General features: G+C 35.1%; 1 protein-coding gene and 1 pseudogene across 3 annotated transcripts in view; one reads left to right on the forward strand and one right to left on the reverse strand.

Moving 5' to 3' along the window:
* DIAPH2 (diaphanous related formin 2) overlaps positions 1–19,066 on the forward strand; it is a 988,177-nt gene that overhangs the window by 822,024 nt on the left and 147,087 nt on the right. The gene's annotated exons all lie outside the window — the stretch shown is intronic.
* LOC131503159 (heat shock factor protein 2-like) lies at positions 10,073–11,668 on the reverse strand (annotated as a pseudogene).

Here is a 19,066-nt window from a genome sequence, read left to right on the forward strand (position 1 = left end):
TTGAACAAATTAGTTAAATCTCATTCAAATAATAGAAGAAAGCAAACTTGGCTTATTCAACTTTGACATCTAATTTGAATCTTTTGTGCATGCTGTCCTCCTGAAAGTGGCCACCACTTGTTAAATTTGAATAGGAGAGAACAAAAAGAGATAGTACAATATTACTTCTTTTCACTAGCTTTAAATTAATTTTAGATTGCACAGAACTACATCTTCATTATTCAAGCAAGAAATTTAATATGTACGCCAAAGGGTTCTACTCTTCTAACTCCTTTAATAATGTCAGGATTCTGCATCAGAAGAACAAAGGAACTAATATTTTGTTGTGGTATAAATGTTTCTCCTTCTAAAGTAACAAAGTTAAAAAATTCTTTTTTCTCATGTTTATGACTCTTCTTTGCCTAATTGAAACAGACTTCGCATGAATAATTTATATTATGGACTACCTTCTTCTTAAGCATTCATGGAAGGAAAAATAAAGTTTTAAAATAAAAAGAAATAAGCCTGCTTTGAAAAGATTATATATCATTGACACTTTTTATCATTTTTATTTTCCTAAAGAAGCTAATTTTGAAACATATGAATGCATTAATTTGGAAATTAATCTTAATTATACTTGCACTGGTTATGCTTCGTGATTAGCACTGGTGCAAGCTTATAATTTAAAAACCTCATAGATGTTTACTGCTATTTGTACCCAGCTGTGTCAACTGTACAAATGATAAAATAATAATCAAAGGACTGATGGCTCAGTATAATAGCTATTGTGCTTTAAATATCTTTTATGCTTTGACATTAACTGTTTCTCTTACTTTAGTATCTACTTTTCAAAAATCTACTCATTCCTGACACTATTTAACTGGGGTTATTCGTCCTTTGACAGCACTGCATGCTATTGACAGTATCTCTTAATTTGCTTAATTTTCTGATATTTTCTATGTTAATTTTTTACTTTGGGATTTTTAAATGCCAGATTTGTGCTTAAAATAGAAAAACCCTCCACTAATAAGATTTAGTCATATAACCTAAGTACTACAGAGATATCCCAGATGTAATAGGGAGAGATAAAGAAGGGATCACAGATAATAAATTTGTCCTGCTTCCTCCACAAAGTTATTACTGCAAGCTTTAAGTCTCAGCTTTTATTGATAATATAAATATGGGTTATGTAAGGAAAGCTTATACCTATTTATAATAGCATTCAAATTTGGTTTTAATAATTGCTTTAGGCCAAACCATTCCATAAACAATACCAAGTCAATTTGAAAATAAGTATTTGTTGCATAATCTTTTTTTATTGCATATGCATTTTATTTTATGATTTTGGTAATTAAAGTAATATAAATAATATTTCCTGGCTAACTGCCAGGTAAACAACTTTACACAATATAAATGTATTTTATCTTGTGAAACAACTGATGGTCATTCAAAAGGAAGATTGTTGGGGAGGGGTTGGAGAAAGTAGTATTTTCAATTGGCTACCAGGCTTTTAACAAAACAATTCCCACTGTAATCTGAGAGAATTTCATCTAACTAAATCCCCACTCAAAGGACAAGCATGGAGTGAGGGCTGTAGTCAGAGGAACAAAGGATGAGAAGACCAATATCTGAATGAATCCCCCCATGGTGCTCTTTAGAGGGGCCCATTATGCCCTGGGTTAGCACCTCTCACCATTACTTGTGAAAATAGTTGGCATTGAGTGATGCTGTATGTCTTACATTGTACTTGCTAAAATTGCTTATGCAGTTTCAATTGGCCATGGTATTTATCATGTTCTATCCTCAGCATTATGTAGCATGATTAAGCCTATAAAGCAGCTGCTTTTTTTGTGTATGTGGATCAAGTGATTGTTATGCATTGTGCAAACATCAGTTCAACTTTCCTGAGTGCCATGGCACAAAAAAAAAGCGTTTTGTGTTATTCTTCAAATTCAATATTGCCTATACATGTATAGCTCCATCTATTGGTGAGCACAAATCTGTTTTAATGTGAATAGAAGTTGCACATGGATATCAAAAGATTAAAAATCCTCTAAGATATTATAAAATCATGTTATACAGCTCAGTTTTTACAATGGTTCAAATATAGGGGGACATCTGTATGTACTGTGAATTAGTATACATACAATTTTTAACCCACAACACCCTTAAGTATGGCTTTAGAACTGTAAACTTGTTTTGTTTCTTTTAAAGTATGTGGAAGTTGGAGGATAAATTTTAATTATAAAAGCCTCTTTGAAAACTAGACTTGGTAAAATGAACTGTATTGTATGTATACATATATGCATGTAGTTCTTTTGGTATCTGGTAAGAACTAGCCGCCATTCTAGGATATTTTCCAGTCTCTACTTTGGCTCTTTTACATATGAGAGTCTCATTCTTCAGCCCCCACCTCTGTACTACTTCTGCCCTGATCCCTTCAACTGCATTGTCTCTTCTCTTCCCATCTGCGAACTCTTATGTTCCATAGTTTACTGAAGTACTATAATTACAGCTTGTATCTTTTATTACTATATCTCTATGCTGTGCTTTTCTGTAGTAGTACAGAATATTAATGAGATTAGCACCTGTCATTAAGATGTACTACCCATTTTTTTTAATGTTTATTTATTTTGAGAGAGAGAGAACAGGGGAGGGGCAGAGAGAGAGGGAGAGAAAGAATCCCAATCAGATTCCTCACCATCAGAACAGAGCTTGATATGGGGCTCAATCCCATGACTGTGACATCATGACCTGAGCTGAAATCATGAGTCAGATGCTTAACCAACTGAGCCATCCAGGCATCCCAAAATGTACTACCCATTTTGAGCAACAGCTTTAAGTCACTGCATAAGACTTCTACTTAATGGTTTACCTTTTTTTATTTGTTTTTGAAGTAAGAAGGGGAAATTTGTGATTTAAAAAAAAAAAAGTATAGCCTCTCAGAAAATCCAACATTGCTAACTCATCCAACCCTCCAAAAAAAAGAAATATTTGACATTGAAATGTGGGGAATCTTCATATTGATAGCACATTTTCCATACTTAAATAAGTAAATCTATGAGTTAATCACAAATGAGAATACTTGCTTATTTCCTACTGTGACTGTGAAGATAAAATGAGATAGTAGGTGTAAAAATTTTTTGAAACTTCACAAATTTATTCATTTAAAACTTGAACAAAGCTTTAAAGTGTTTCAAATTATCATTACTATATTAAATCAATGCTACTTATGTCAGTGGCTTCCCATTACTTCTAGGAAAATCCAAATTTTTTACTGTAGCTGCAAAGGCTCTATGATCCAACTTATACCTACCTAATACTCTTGAATAGTTTTAAGGCTGTGAGGAAATATGGCACACAGCTATAAAACTATTATTATATTGAAAAGAAAAGCATTGTTTTAGATGTACAGATCTTCCAGTATTCATCCAAGAAACTAGGGCTTTTGGGTAAAATTTGAGTAGTAACAAGATAGTTAAGAAGATATGATGCCAGAATAGTTTTATGATTGTTTGGTCATTATTATGAAAATAGGTAAAATGTTATCAGTTTCATTTATGTCTATAATTGATTAAGGTATTGAACAATTAAAATGTAAGCCAAAATTAATGAAGTGTTTAATTAATAGTATATTGAACTTCCAGTTACACTGCCAATCACATTATTTCAATATTTACTAAATTTAATATTTCCTAAATGAAACAATTAGAAACAAATCTTATTTTAAACTTTCACATCCCCATGCTTCAGGTTCTAAATAATTATAATGAAATTAAATGCTCTACTAATGCAAATTTACAAAGCAGTGGAAATATTGCCTGTACCCTAGCAATCACAGTTAAACCTGAGACTTATTTTTTTCTGAGGCCACATCTATAATATGGGAAATGTTACATTTTCTTGGGTAAGCTTTTCTTTATTTCTTAGGTTTTTATTTAAATTCCAGTTAGTTACCATACAGTGTAATATTAGTTTCAGCTGTCCAATACAGTGATTCAACACTTCATGTAATACCTGGTGCTCTTCACAAGTGTACTCCTTAATTCCAATCATTTATATAACCCATACCCAATCTACCCACCCTCTGGTAACCATTAGTTTCTTCTCTATAGTTAAGAGTCCTTTTCTTGGTTTGCCTCTCTCCTTTTTTCCTCTATGATCATCGGTTTTGTTTCTTAAATTCCACATATGAATGAAATCATATGGTATTTATCTTTCTCTGACAGACTTATTTCATTTAGCATAAGAACTCTTTAGCTCCAACCATGTCTTTCCAAATGGCAAGATTTCTTTCTTTTTTATGGCTGAGTAATATTCCATTGTCTGTCTATGTATGTGTGTATGTATGTATGTATGTATGTATGTATGTATGTGTGTATCTATCTATCTGTCTATAAAACCTCTTCTTTATCCATTCATCAGTCAATGTATTCTTGGGCTGTTTCCATACTTTGACTATTGTAGATAATGCTGCTATAAAACATCAGGGTGAATGTATCCCTTTGGATTATTGTTTTTGTATTCTTTGGGTAAATACCTAATAGGGTGCAATTGCTGGACCATAGGGTAGTTCTGTTTTTAACTTTCTGAGGAACCTCTATACTATTTTCCACAGTGGCTGCACCAGTTTGCATTCCTGTCAACACTGCAGGAGGGTTCACCTTTTATCACATCCTCGCCAACACCTGGTTTTTCTTGTGTTGTTAATTTTGGCGGTTCTGATGGGTGTGAGGTGCTACCTCATTGTACTTTGGATTTGTATTTCCCTGATGAGTGATGTTGATCATCTTTTCATGTGTTTGTCAGCCATCTGTATGCCTTCTTTGGAAAAATGTCTATTCATGCCTTCTGTCTATATTTTAATTGGATTGTTCATTTTTGTGGTATTGAGTTGTATAAATTCTTTATATATTTTGGATATTAACCCTTTACAGGTATGTCATTTGCAAATATCTTCTCCCACTCTGTAGGTTGCCTTTGAGTTTTGTTGACCATTTCCTTCACTGTGCAGAAGATGTTTATTTTGATGAAGTGCCAATAGTTTATTTTTACTTTTGTCTTCCTTGCCTCAGGAGACATAGTGAGAAAAAAGTTGCAACAGCCAATGTCAAAGAAGTTACTCCCTCTGTTCTCTTCTAGGATTTTTATGGTTTTAGGCCTCACACTTAGGTCTTTAATCCATTTTGAATCTATTTTTGTGTATGGTGTAAAAAAGTGGCCCAGTTTCATTCTTTTGCATGTAGCTGCCCAGTTTTCCCAGCACAATTTGTTCCCATTGGAAATTCTTTCCTGCTTTGCCAGAGGTTGATTGACCATAAAACTCATTTATGAGTTTTCTATGCTGTTTTATTGATCTATGTGTCTGTTTTTATGCCAGTGCCATACTGTTTTGATCACAATAGCATTGTAATATAACTTGAAGTCCAGATTTGTGATGTCTCTGCTTTTCTTTTCTTTTCCCTTTTAAAATTATTATTATTTTCTTAATTTTTTAAAATTCATTTTCATTTTTTGAGAGAGGGAAAGAGAGAAAGAGAGAGAGAGAGCATGCAAGCAGGAGAGGCCTAGAGGAGAGGGAGGGAGAGAATCCTAAGCAGGCTTCATGCTCGGTGCAGAGCCTGACATGGAACTCGATTTCACAACTATGAGACGATGACCTGAGCTAAAATCAAGGGTCCTTTCTCTTTACTTTTTGGTAAGTCTGTCCAGAGGTTTATCAATTTTATTTTTTTTTTCAAAGAAACAGCTCCTACTTTCATTGATCTGTTCTATTGTATATTTTAGTTTCTACATCATTTATTTCTTCTCTTGTCCCTATTATTTCCTTTCTTCCACTGGCTTTAGGCTTCATTTGTTGTTCTTTGTGTAGCTCCTTTAGGTGTAGAGTTAGGTTGTTTATTTGAGATTTTTCTTACTTCTTGCGGTAGGCCTATATGGCTATATACTCCCCTCCTAGGACCACTTTTGTTGCATCCCAAAGGTTTTGTACTATTATGTTCTTGATTCAATTTGTTTCCATGATTTCCTGGTTGATCCATTCATTGTTCAGTAGCATGTTGTTTAACTTCCATGTATTTGTGGTCTTTCTGAATTTTTCCTGTGGTTGACTTCTGATTTCACAGCATTGTCATCAGAAAAGGTGCATGGTATGATTTCAGTCTTTTTGTATTTGTTGAGGGCTGTTTTGTGACCTAATATGTGATCTATTCTGGATAATGTCCAACATGCACTTGAAATGAATGTGTATTCTGCTGTTAGGATGGAATGTTTTGAAAATATCTGTTAAGTCCTTCTAGTTTAGTATGTGATTCAAAGCTATTGTTTCCTTGTTGATTTTCTATTTAGCTGATCTGTCTATTGATGTAAGTGGGGTGTTAAAATCCCCTACTATCATTGTGTTATTATCAATGAGTTACTTTATGTTTGTTATTAATTGTTTTATATATTTTGGTGTTCCCATATTGAGTACATAGAGTTACAATTATTATATCTTTTTGTCAGGTAGACCCCTTTATTATCATATTGTGCCCTTCGGCATCTCTTGTTACAATCGTTTTCAAGTCTACTTTGTATGATATAAGTATTGATACTCTGGCTTTCTTTTGACATCCGTTTGTGTGATAAATATTTCTCCATCCCCTCACTTTCAATCTACAGATGTCTTTAGGTCTAAAAGAATTATCTTATAGACAGCATATACATGGGTCTTGGTTTTTTTTAATCCATTCTGATAGCCTGTATCTTTTGATTAGAATGTTTAGTCATTTACATTCAGAGTAATTATTGGTAGATATGTATTTCTTGCCATTTTATTACTTGTTTTGTCATTGTTGCTGGAAATTTTCTCGGATACTTTCTTTCTTATCACTTTTGGTCTCTCCTTTGCATGCAAAGAGTCCCCTTTAATATTTCTTGCAAAGCTGGTTTAGTAATCATGAACTCCTTTAATTTTTGTTTGGGAAACTCTTTATCTCTCCTGTTCTGAATAATAGCCTTTCTGGATAGAGTATTCTTGGGTGCATTATATTTCCCATTCAGCACTTTGAATAAAGTGCTTGCCACTTGCCAACTTTCTGTGGAGAGAGAGATCTGCAGCTAGCCTTATGGGTCTTCCCTTGTAAGTTAGGGACCTCTTTTGTCTTGCTGCTTTTAAGATTTTTTGTTTATTAGTATATTTTGCAAATTTATTTTTTTACATTTTTAAAATATTTATTAATTTATTTTGAGATAGAAAAAGCACGTGTGGGGGGCGGGTGTCATGGAGAGAAAGAGAATTACAAGTAGGCTCTGTGCTCTCAGCACAGAGCCCAATGCGGGATTTGAACTCACAAACCACGAGATCATTACCTGAGCCAAAATCAAGAGTCAGAAACTTAATTGACCAAGCCACCCAGGTGCCCCTATATTTTTCAAATTTGATTATAATATGTCTTGGTGTTAGTCTGCTGTTGTTGATTTTAATGGGAGTTCTCTGTGCCTCCTGTATCTTGATGTGTTTCCTTCCCCAGATTAGGGAAGTTTTCAGCTATTATTTCTTTAAATAAACTTTCTGCCCCCTTTTCTCTTTTCTTCTTCTTCTGGGACTCCTGTAATATGAAAGTTTTTACATGTGGTGGAGTCACTGAGTTCCATAAGTCTGTCCTCCTGTTGCATAGTTCTTCTTTCTCTCTTTTGTTTAGCTTCATTAATTTCTATTATTTCATCTTCTACGTCACTAATTCATTTGTCTCCTTCCTCTAGCCTCCTGTCATTGCATTAAGCCTCTTTCCAATCTCATTTATTGCATTATTCTCCTCTGGTTGATTCTTTTTTAACTCTTTTATCTCTGTGCTAATGGTCTCCCTGATGTCTTCTATTCTTCTCTCAAGCTCAGTAAGCATTCTTACGATTGTTGCTTTAAATTCTCCATCAAGCATGTTACTTATATCTGTTTCACTTAGATCTCTGGCCATGGCCTTATCTTGTTCTTTCACTTCCATCTTTGCATTTTGTCTAAACCTCTGGCTGCTTCTTTATGTTAGAAAAGCCAGTTATGTATGCACTCCTTCTTCAATGTTGCCTTTTCTCTCCCTTTGTCACCAAGTCACTTGGTTCTTGACCATGATGCATCAAAGAATTGGAGACCTGAGACCAGAATTTATTGAGGAGATAAGTATGGTACACTTTCAAGAGCAAAAATGGGTAAATGCCTGAGCATGACTGGCAATGGGACAGAGAAGCTCTAGCTATATCTTTTTAAGCCAGCTTTGTATACATGTATATTTGGCTTCTATTGACATCTTTGATTGACAGCTATCAGTTGTATAACATTTTGGCTTCTGTACATGCACCTACCCATGCTATATCATATGTTTTTATGTATTGTATATTTATGAATTTCTAATGAGCTTTTACTGTGACCTTAAGGGCAAGTGGCACCTTTTGTTCACATGCTCAGTTCTTGGGAGTCCCCTGTGGCTTTTGATCTAGCTCTGTGGCTACCCCTTTCCTGTTCTGTTAGCCCTTAGAAATGGCTCTGAGGGAGTGGCTGTTAACCCTGGTTGGGGGGGGGGGGGTCGCTCCCAGTGTGTGACCAGAATCTGGCCTTTGTTCCTCCTTACTCATGCCTAACTAACTGCCTAACACCTTTAGTTGTGAAGTTTGTTCTGTCAGTGGTCAGGCTGATTTCTGAGTTATTTAGCATGATCTGATAGTTATCTAGTTGTGTTCATGGGAGGAGACAAGCCTAGGATCCTCCTACTCTGCTGCCATCCTGGTTTTCTGGCCTTTTTTTCACTCCTAGAAAATACTGAAGGTGTGAGTATGTTAAGACTCACTCACAGCAATAATAAGTGATAGCTAATATGCTGACTCCATTGGATGAGATGAACTGATTATCAAAGCAGATAACATTTTACAAAGCAAAAGCACAAGATTCAAAACTAGTCACAATTGATCTCAGCTCAGTAAAATATATGTATACAGTTGCTGAAAAAATCAGAATGATACAAAACAAAATATTAAGTCCTTGTAACTGTATCACAGTACTATGGGTAGTTTTTACTTTCTTCCAACTTTTCATAATATCCTTTCATGGCCATGTGTTGATTATATCATCAGAATAAATCAAATAATAATTTAAATATTTTTGTACACAACATTCATTATATTTATTTTACTAAATAGTACGGTTCAAAAAAACACAAACAAATCAGAAAACTTTTACTTAAAACAAGTCCAACAAGATGGATGGAGTTGATGCCATCCCACTCCCTTCTTTCTATGTATATGAAGCTGGAGCCATATCTGACAGCAAACACTCAAGTATACTTTGCCTTTCCTGTTGAACGTGAATGAACTTCTGTGAACAAGGGAGACAAATGAAGTTTTACAAGATACAGGCACTTTATTTCCCAGTTTTTAAAAATAAGCCAGGTGAAAAATATTTAGTAAAAGTAACAGGAACAGACAAAGCTTTAAGAGTTCTACCATTAGAGGGGCGCCTGGGTGGCGCAGTCGGTTAAGCGTCCGACTTCAGCCAGGTCACGATCTCGCGGTCCGTGAGTTCGAGCCCCGCGTCAGGCTCTGGGCTGATGGCTCGGAGCCTGGAGCCTGTTTCCGATTCTGTATCTCCCTCTCTCTCTGCCCCTCCCCCGTTCATGCTCTGTCTCTCTCTGTCCCAAAAATAAATAAAAAACGTTGAAAAAAAAATTAAAAAAAAAAAAAAAAGAGTTCTACCATTAGTTCTAGTGACTTACACTCAATGCAAACAGCATCAAACAAGTAAAACAAACAAAAGTTTAACTGGGGTTAATGGGCATATATGTAAAAAAGAAATCCAATTTACTATAACTGGAGAAAAATGGCCATTTGAATCCAACTTAAAGATATACCAACAATGTGCATTAAATCTTGTGTACCTATGTAGCTGAGTGACATCTGAAAGCTTTGCAAGAGTATGTAAGCGAGAAAAGCAAAAGGTGCTTTTGATTCCACAGTATCTGACTAAACAAAACAAAGTGATTTACAAAAAAAGTACCAAATGATACTTTAAAATAAATAGTTAATCATTTTGATGAATATGTACATGTAGAGTCCACTTCTTGGGGATTTAACTATCTAATAGTGGCATATCACTATCCAGAGTTTCAGGAGCAAGTTCACATAAATAAAACAGTGTGGCTTCACTAGCTCTGGCTTCAGTCAGTGGCTCCAGGTGAACAAGATTACTTTGGGTTGGCTCTGGATCTAGTCTGCTATCCAGAAGCTCATCAACTTCTATGCATTAATGTACAGAGGACATAACTTCTGATGATGCTGTACTCCCCTATTGAACAGTAGAAGTAGGGGTCCCATCAAGGAATGCAAGAAGTAGAAAAGCAGTGTACTGGATAATTTGCTTATCTGTTTTGGGTTTAGATTTTCTTCCCTCTTCTGAAACTGGCTGAACTACATTGTTCTTGGTAGTTTCTAATCCTTTATTTTCAAAATCAACCAGGAGATATGGGTCTATGGTAAACTGTCTTCCTGACAGCATGGCTTGGAAGTCCTCTAAGCTGCAATCAATACTGTCAAGATAATCCAACAGCTCAACCTTTCCCAAAAGATCGATGTTATCATTTAAAATGGAATCCATCATGGTCACAGGATCTTCTGTGGTCAGACTAGGTGAGCCAGTTAGCTGGACAGCACGAGACATGAGAGGGTGCCATTACTACCTGAACTTAGGGATTCTCTAGCTGGTTCATTCTGATCTCCACTCTGAATAACAAGTGCGTACTCATCTTCATTGTCATCTTCAACAATGACAATATCAGGGTACTGGCTACAGTTGGAGGGATCACATATAACATCCTCATTACTTTCTGGAATAACTAGGATATTTTCTTCATCTGCATTATCATCAGTTATATCATAATCATGTCATCTGAAATCCTCTCCCTTGGCTTTAAGCCTTCAGTCCTACTATGTGGAACTTTATGATGGTGATTATCAGCTTGTTCTTTGACTATATGTTGAAATAGATTCTTCTTTTGGGCTCCATTAGTATTTAGAAGTAGAGGCCTTTTACGTTTTAAACTCACAAGTTGGTTATTCTGAACCAACATAACAATAAACTAGACAATCTTTCAAATAACTTGTTGCTGTTGTGCATGTTTTGCTCATAATTCTGACACCTCCTTCCAAAGGGATTCATTCTCACTTTTTAATTCAGAAAGCCTGGACTCAATAGTTTCCTGTTTTATTTGAACCTTCTGAGCACTACTTATAATTTTTGTTAAATCTTCCTGACAAATCTTATTTTGTTCTGGTTTTGAAGATGAAACTTCGCTTTTAATGTTCTCCAACAAGTCATCCTGGCCTTGTTTGAAATAAGAATGCTGAAATTCAACAGGACCATCTCTTTCCTGCTTTACAATTCCGGAGCCAATATGTAAAACTTTACGGAAACCATACATATTCAGTTGCCTCACAAAGCTTGCCATGTTATTGTGCTTGAAATATTTGGGAAGAATTTCTTTTACAAATCTTTGTTCATCCAGAACCAGAAAACTTTGGCCATTCTGGCTCCAGGTGTGGAATTCGTTGGTATGGGTTTCCTCCACAAGCGTCCACAGCTTGCTGAGGAAAGCTGGCATGTTTGAATTCTGCTTCATTGTTAACCACACACAGGGATTCCAAATTCTACACCAGAACACAGCGGTGGTGGTGGCAGTGGTGGCGGCGGTGTTAGTGGTGGTAGTGGTAGTGGTGGTGGTGGTGGTGGTGGCGGCCAATTTAAATATTTTTAAAATGAGAAAGAAATTTAAAGACAGATTAGTTCTGCTCTATTTAAAAAAGAAACAAACAGACATACCTTAAGTATGCCTTTGTTGGATTTAGAGCACAGCCCAATATTTGATGTTCATGATAATTGTGTGAACCAACAATGATGTGTTTTCTCTAGATTCTCTTTATATATGCAACAAAATGTATAATATATCTGTGAAACATTTCTATATAAATGACTAAGGTAAAAATGGTTGGTGTTTAAAATTTATAAACCCTCAGCTATCCAGATCAACTTATTCTCTGAGGTTTCTGGATAGTGGAGATCTTATTTTAGGTTTTTCTATTTTAAAATGAAATCGCTCTAAAGCTATGTGTCCTATTAAATTATGCAATATTATTATATCTAAGCTTCCTCTCCTAAGTGTCCATAGCTATTTATTGAGGCATTATTCTCAGGTGCCCATGGTTACAGATGTTTAAGTGATTGCTATTCAAATATGAGGTTTTTGCTGTTTCATATTGCCTTTGTTAGTTGACCCTTGCTTTTTTTGGACTTTCACAAAGTAAGAGAAGAAATATTTATGTATTTCCCAACTGTTGCAGATTATTAAAGGAAATCATGATTTATTCAATAAATTTGGAAAGCTTCCTGAGAAAAAGTATACAACATAAGAAATACAGTATTTAGAAATCATATCTCCCTGCTAGTTGTGTTACAATTGAAGCACGGTTGCTACTCAGTCCTCTCCTCTTAAAAGTAAAATCACACAATAACAATAAAATAAATTCTAAAAGCAAATTCATTTCCTTGTGGAAGAATCTAAAATATTATATTCATCTTTTATGTATACAGTATTCTTGTAGCATTATTTGAATCTTCATTACTGCTTAGCAGTCTCCTTGTTCATTGTACACTGAATCACATGCCTTGGTAGTTGTTCTAGATTTCCTCTACTCTCCCCAATCCTTCAAACTAAAACCTACACCCTTCAATCTCAGTAAATTATGTTCAAATTTCCCTCAGTTTCTTTCAGTATCCCTTCTTGAGACACACATTATACTCTTCATCTTACTCTTCTTACACCCTTCAGACTTATGTGTCATGAGTTAGCCTATGTTTTTTTTTTTCTTCTTAGTGTCTTGCTTTAAATTTATTTCTTTTTCCTACAAAAAGGCTTAGGTCTTTCTGCAGAGAAAGACAGATACCATATGTTTTCACTCTTATGTGGATCCTGAGAAACTTAACAGAAACGCATGGGGGAGGGGAAGAAAAAAAAAAAGAGGTTAGAGTGGGAGACAGAGCCAAAGCATAAGAGACTCTTAAAAACTGAGAACAAACTGAGGGTTGATGGGGGGTGGGAGGGAGGGGAGGGTAGGTGATGGGCATTGAAGAGGGCATCTTTTGGGATGAGCACTGGGTATTGTATGGAAACTAATTTGACAATAAATTTCATATATTAAAAAAAAATGAAAAGAAAACCTCAATGATAAATAAACCAAATAATAAATAAACAAAAAAAGTCTCCAAGCTACTATCTTATGTCTAGCTGGAGAAAAATGACATGGCCACACCAAAAAAGGTACACACACACACACACACACACACTATATACATATAAACATATGTGTGTGTATGTGTGTGTATATATATATGCATATATACATATTTTGTATGCAATGACACCCATAGATGAACATTATATGGCTACTGAGAACTTGCCTCTACTAATTAGCTGGTTTAATTGGAATTGCTTCATCTGATGTGAGGCCTTGATGGTCAGCCAATACTTTTTAACCCTTACTCTTTATTGTGAAATTTTAAAATATATACAAAATAGAGTAATATAGTAAACCCAGCACCTAGCTTCAAAAATGTTCACTTCCTGTTCAATTTTGTTCTATCTGCTCCCACCCTTGGATATTTTCAATTAAGTCCTAGACATTACATTTTTTCATCTGTAAATATTCTATATGTATTCACAAAATATAAGGATTATTTCTAACATAACTAAGTAATATTATCATACATTATGAAAAATATTTCCTTGCTAATAAATATCTGGTGTTCACATTTCTTCATCTACTACTTCCCCAGCCCCCATTTTGAATCAGGAACTGAATAAGATCTATTTGTTTCTGTTATTCTCTTAAGTCTCTATTTGAAACTGTGACATCTGTCTTGTATTTAGTTATCAATTGCTATACATCAAATTACCCTCAAAACTTAGTGACTTAATATTATAAATATTTATCATCTAAAGTTTCTGTGTGACAGGAATTTTGGAGCAGCTCAGTTGAATGATTCTGTCTCATTGTCTGTGGCAGTCAGGACTTTGTCCAGGGCTACAGTCATCTGTGGGCTTGAATCTGCTTTCCAGTTTACTTCTGCACCATGTGAGCCTCTCTGGAGGGCGTTTTGAGTCTCCTACAACATGATATATGGGTTCCCTAAGTGTGAGTGATCTGAGAGAGCAAAGAGGAAGCCATAGTACTTTCCATGCCCTAGCTTGACAATGACATAACAACACATCTGTCATATTCTATTGGTTATACAGACTAACCCAGAAATGGTGTGGGAAAAAACTTTACCAGAGCATGAATACCAAGAGTTGAAGATAATTGGACGGGTCATCTTGGAAGCTAGCTACTATACATCTTCATCTCTTTTTTTAATTTTAATTTTCAACTGTTAATTATGGAAGGAACCAGGTCATTTGTCTGATAGAGTTTGTATTTTTTATTATTGCATCCCAGTGGTGTTATCTACATATATCTTTACCTATCTCCCCATCCCACATATTTTCTATAAACTTAGATATAGAAGCTAAATCAGATTTGGGTTCCATGTTTTTAGCAAGACATCCTTATTGTTGGTGATGTGCTATTTTTATAATGGAGCACATGCTGGCTGGTTGACTCTTAGTGTATCAGCAGCCATTTATGATCATTGTCTGGATCCATTAATTCAAGAGTGATATTCTATCGTCCCGTCTTTTTAAAAAGCTATTTGTAATACTTCTATAAAAAGATATGTCCCCTCATCAGCTATTTGGTCTCATTCAGGTATATTTCATGTGGAGAAGACAGGGTGAATGCTTGATTCTTTCTCTTTGTTCATCAGTTTTCAAAATGATTTGTTGGTTCCCTAGCATCCCCCAAAAGTATCAAGTGAGGCCTGGAAACCATCATGGATATGCTGAAGCAGACTGTCTGGGGATGGACTCTAGGTGTGGGTATTTTGAAAAAGCTACTAAGTGATTCTGACTTACTCCTCTGTTAACTTCTACTGGTCTCCATTCCCAGAATCTGACTTAATAGGTTTAGGATGGGGCCCAGGATTCTGGTTTTGTTTTCTTTTTATAATCTCAAGATAATTTTGTTGAGTTGACAAGTTTGGGGAACATAAGCTAGACTATACCTTTTCATATTTGCTATGGCTATATGCATCTGTGCTATTCTCCCATGACCTGGGTATTGCACATTTGCCCTCCTACAACAAACTATTACACTGAGAGTCTGCCTAGCATACACCCTGGAGTCAGAATGGTTCGGTCCAAATCTTGGTCTGCCACTTACTAGCTTTGTGATCTTGGGGAAGTTAATCACCTCTTTGTCTCACCTCTGGAAATAATACTAGGATTCACCTTATGGTTGTTTGGGGACTAAATGAGTTAACATTGGTAAAGTGCTTAGAACAGTGCTTGGTAAGGATTTCTTAAGCACATAATAAAGCATAGTTTCCTCTGAGAGAGTTATCCCTGAATACTTGGTTAATAAAAGCTAGGCTTGGTAGTTATTATTATTATCCATATTGTGTGAAATGGCATTTACTTATTTATTTGCCGCCTTGTTTTATTTGACAATGTATTTTGCACATTCTTTTATATTAGTGCATAGTTATCTTCCTATTTCTTTTGTACTGCTGTCTAGTATTTTTTTAAACTGGCATTTAATATGTCAGGCATGGTAGATTATGTATTTTCTAGTTCACTTAATCTTCATATCAATATTTTAAGATTCAGAATATTATTCTTATTTTATGTAAGGGAACTGACTCTCTGAGAAGTTCAGTAAGTTGCCCAACATAATAAAGCTGATAAGTGATGGTATAGATATAACATATGTTAAAGAAACAGTGTAATGATTAGGAACACAGACTCTGGAGCTAAGCTCTCTGGGTTCAAATCCTGCCATTTCTGCTTCTCAGTTGTGCATCTTGGGCAAGTTACTTAACCTCTCTCTATTTAAATTTCCTTTTTTGTAAAATGAGCATGATAGAAATACCTACTTCATAGGTTGTTATGAGAATTAAATGAATTAATACTTGCAAAGTGCCTAAAATGATGCCTAGTACACCATAAGCACTTTGTATACTAGCTATTACTGCTATTATTAATCATTAGCAATTAATTTTATTTGTTTTGGTTTACAGAAAAGGCAGCAGTTAAGAGGGTGAGATTGTAAGTGTTCATAAGGAAGGGAATAAACATAGGAGCATTAACTTTCAGGAGGAGAGAAAAAGGAGAATTGTTTCTACCACAAAGATGGACAAGATAGAAGATAATTGATGTCTAGGTGAAGGCAAATGATGAAACTCAGGACACAGACTCATTCTTACAAGGTAGAAGGCAAGATCATCCTTTAGGAATGAGAAAAGGAGGGTCGAATTGGAAGCCTGTAGAAACAAGGGGAGTTTGAACACACTTGAGTAAGCCAGGAAGCACACAATAGGCATGGCCATGTTAAGCTTTGTTAGTAATCAATCATAGCTAGATTACCTGAGGCTAAGGAAACTAATGTCTAGGGGAGCAGGTTCCCATATTATTTGAGGGGTAGATCAGCAGCCTAGTGAGGCCATCAAGTTTGGGCATGGTTGAATGGGATGGTTATGATGATAAAGTAGAACTGAAGGTGCATTGAGCAGGGAATCAGGAGACTTGGATTCATTTTCCAATTCTGCTATCACCTATCAAATAGGTCACTTAACCTCTGCATCTCAGTTATTTCCCTTATGAAATGAGAGAGCTACATCAGATTATCTCTAACATCCCTTCTAATTCCAGAATATGTGACCCTAAGGGGCTGATTCTAGAGGCTAGCTGTAGGATAAAGCAGTCAATTGAAATGCCAAAAGTAGGAAAGTGATGAAAAGGCTCAGGGAGGTTGGGATGCAGGTTCAATGAAAGTGAAGGTAGATGAGGAGGCTCATGATAGTCAGGCTCAATCTCAGTCTTTTCCATCTTTAAAATTTGTATCTGTGTTCAAAAAATTTTAAGATGAGTTTGTCCATTTTTGTAGCAGATATCGTGGATATTGTGAAATTAATAGGCAATGTTTGACAAACACAAAAGTAAATATTTATTTGAGTTCTCATATTTAAAATATTCATTAACACATCAAAAATAGTTTACTTATAGGGATTTATTTTTCTGCTTTTAAGCAGAAGATAACAAAAGGATTTTATGTTTTCCTGTGCCCATAATAATACTACACTTTGGAGTAGCTAACTAGGTTGCTTGAACATGCTGTTACAGAACTGGTTAATCCATAATTCAGTAGGTTCTTGGCTTCCAAGTTGCCTGTTGACAATCCTGAAGAAAGTAGATGGAACTAATTAGCACTCAGCATTATAAAATAGGAAGAATTAAGTAAAGCAGCTTCAATATTAAACTCAGACCCCTATGAAGATATTCCCTTTAGTTATGGGGATTTTGAAATGATGGACAGGCTAAACCAAAACTCATAATCTTATTACAGTCTCTTACACCCACCTAATAAGCTTCAAGAGCTGTTTCCATAGAGTCTGGGATATTGCCATCTTCCTCTAGGCTTTCCTGTATATAGCTTATAAATTCTTTACTGTTCCCACTAAATACTTTGTTATTTAAAATAGTGTAAAAAGAGAGTATGTAAGTATATATGCATATTGATCCATTTTGACTGTAATAATACCATTGGCCTGTAGGGAACTTCAGATTATTAATAATTTCAGAGGAAATATTTTTAAGAAAAAAGCTCCAGGCTTAGCTGTAATGAGGCATTTGAAAAGGAGGAAGGGATATGTTTGTGTACATAATGAAAATATTGAACCCTTTGGGATGTTATAAGCCATGGTGTACTAATAAATTATTTTTTCATTTCAGTGTTCCAGCAGACATATTTGTACCCTTGATGTATCCTTGCAAAATGCCTTTAGCTCACATTTCCTTTTAAATATTTCTACCTCCTGACATTTGATACTAGGGGTGAGGGTACAACAGGGTGAGTCTGATGGAAAACGAGAGCAATAGTAAAAAGGAGACAAGTTGGTGGTTTAGAATAATCAGCCCATTTTTAGCTGAGCTGTGCGGTTCATATGAATTAATTAACCGCTTACAAGCATTTGTCTCACAATCCTAATTCTCATTCAGTTCAATGAGTTTTATAATTATCATTTAACTAAATAGCACTAAAAACTGTTTATATCTTGACACTAAGGGATCTTTGTAGAATACTCTTCCTATAAATCATCTGAACTTGTTTATGATTTGCAGTAGTCTTATTTTTCTTCTAGTTTGTGCTCAGGTTGCTGTTTTGCTGTTTTAGAAAATATTTTCAGGGTACAAATTACGGAACATGCTTTAAAGTTTGGTTTGCCTTCTAAGGGTAAAGGACCTCAGTAAAGAATATTTTCACATTTTCATTGGGGGAATGTAGGCTTAAACTATTATCTGTCATGTTAAACAATTAATCCAATGGTGCTAAATGGATATAGAATGATTAATTACTCATTCTTAAGACCTGTGTTATCTAGTTTCTGGTGATAAGATGGTGATAAAGCACCCAAAAAGAGAGAAATGAGACTATTGTATTGACGATGCTGAAAAACAGTATGAAAACACTAGGAAAATATGTTTGTGATGAGAGGCATATGGGCCATCCCCCACTGCTGCTGCCTTGTATATGTAATTACTTTTTCTTTTCATATAAAAACTTAAGGTGATATTAATAAGTATTTTACTTAATTGTGTCTTTGTTGATTACAAGGAACAAAAAGGTATTTTTTTAAATTGAAGAATAATTGACATACAATACTGTATTAGTTTCAGGTGTATAACTTATTGGATATTTATATTATTATGAAGTGATCACCTTGGGAAGTCTAGTTACCATCCGTCACCATATAAACTTATTACAACATAATTGACTATATTCCCTATGCTGTATATTACATCCCTGTGTCTTATTTATTTCATAACCAGAAGCTATATAAATTGAGCTTATTGAACAGCTACAGAGAAGCTCATGGGAATTCAGGATAGGCAATATCCTACATCTAGATCTAGATGCCTGA

Source organism: Neofelis nebulosa, chromosome X (assembly GCF_028018385.1).
Source record: "Neofelis nebulosa isolate mNeoNeb1 chromosome X, mNeoNeb1.pri, whole genome shotgun sequence".
Taxonomy (NCBI): domain Eukaryota; kingdom Metazoa; phylum Chordata; class Mammalia; order Carnivora; family Felidae; genus Neofelis; species Neofelis nebulosa.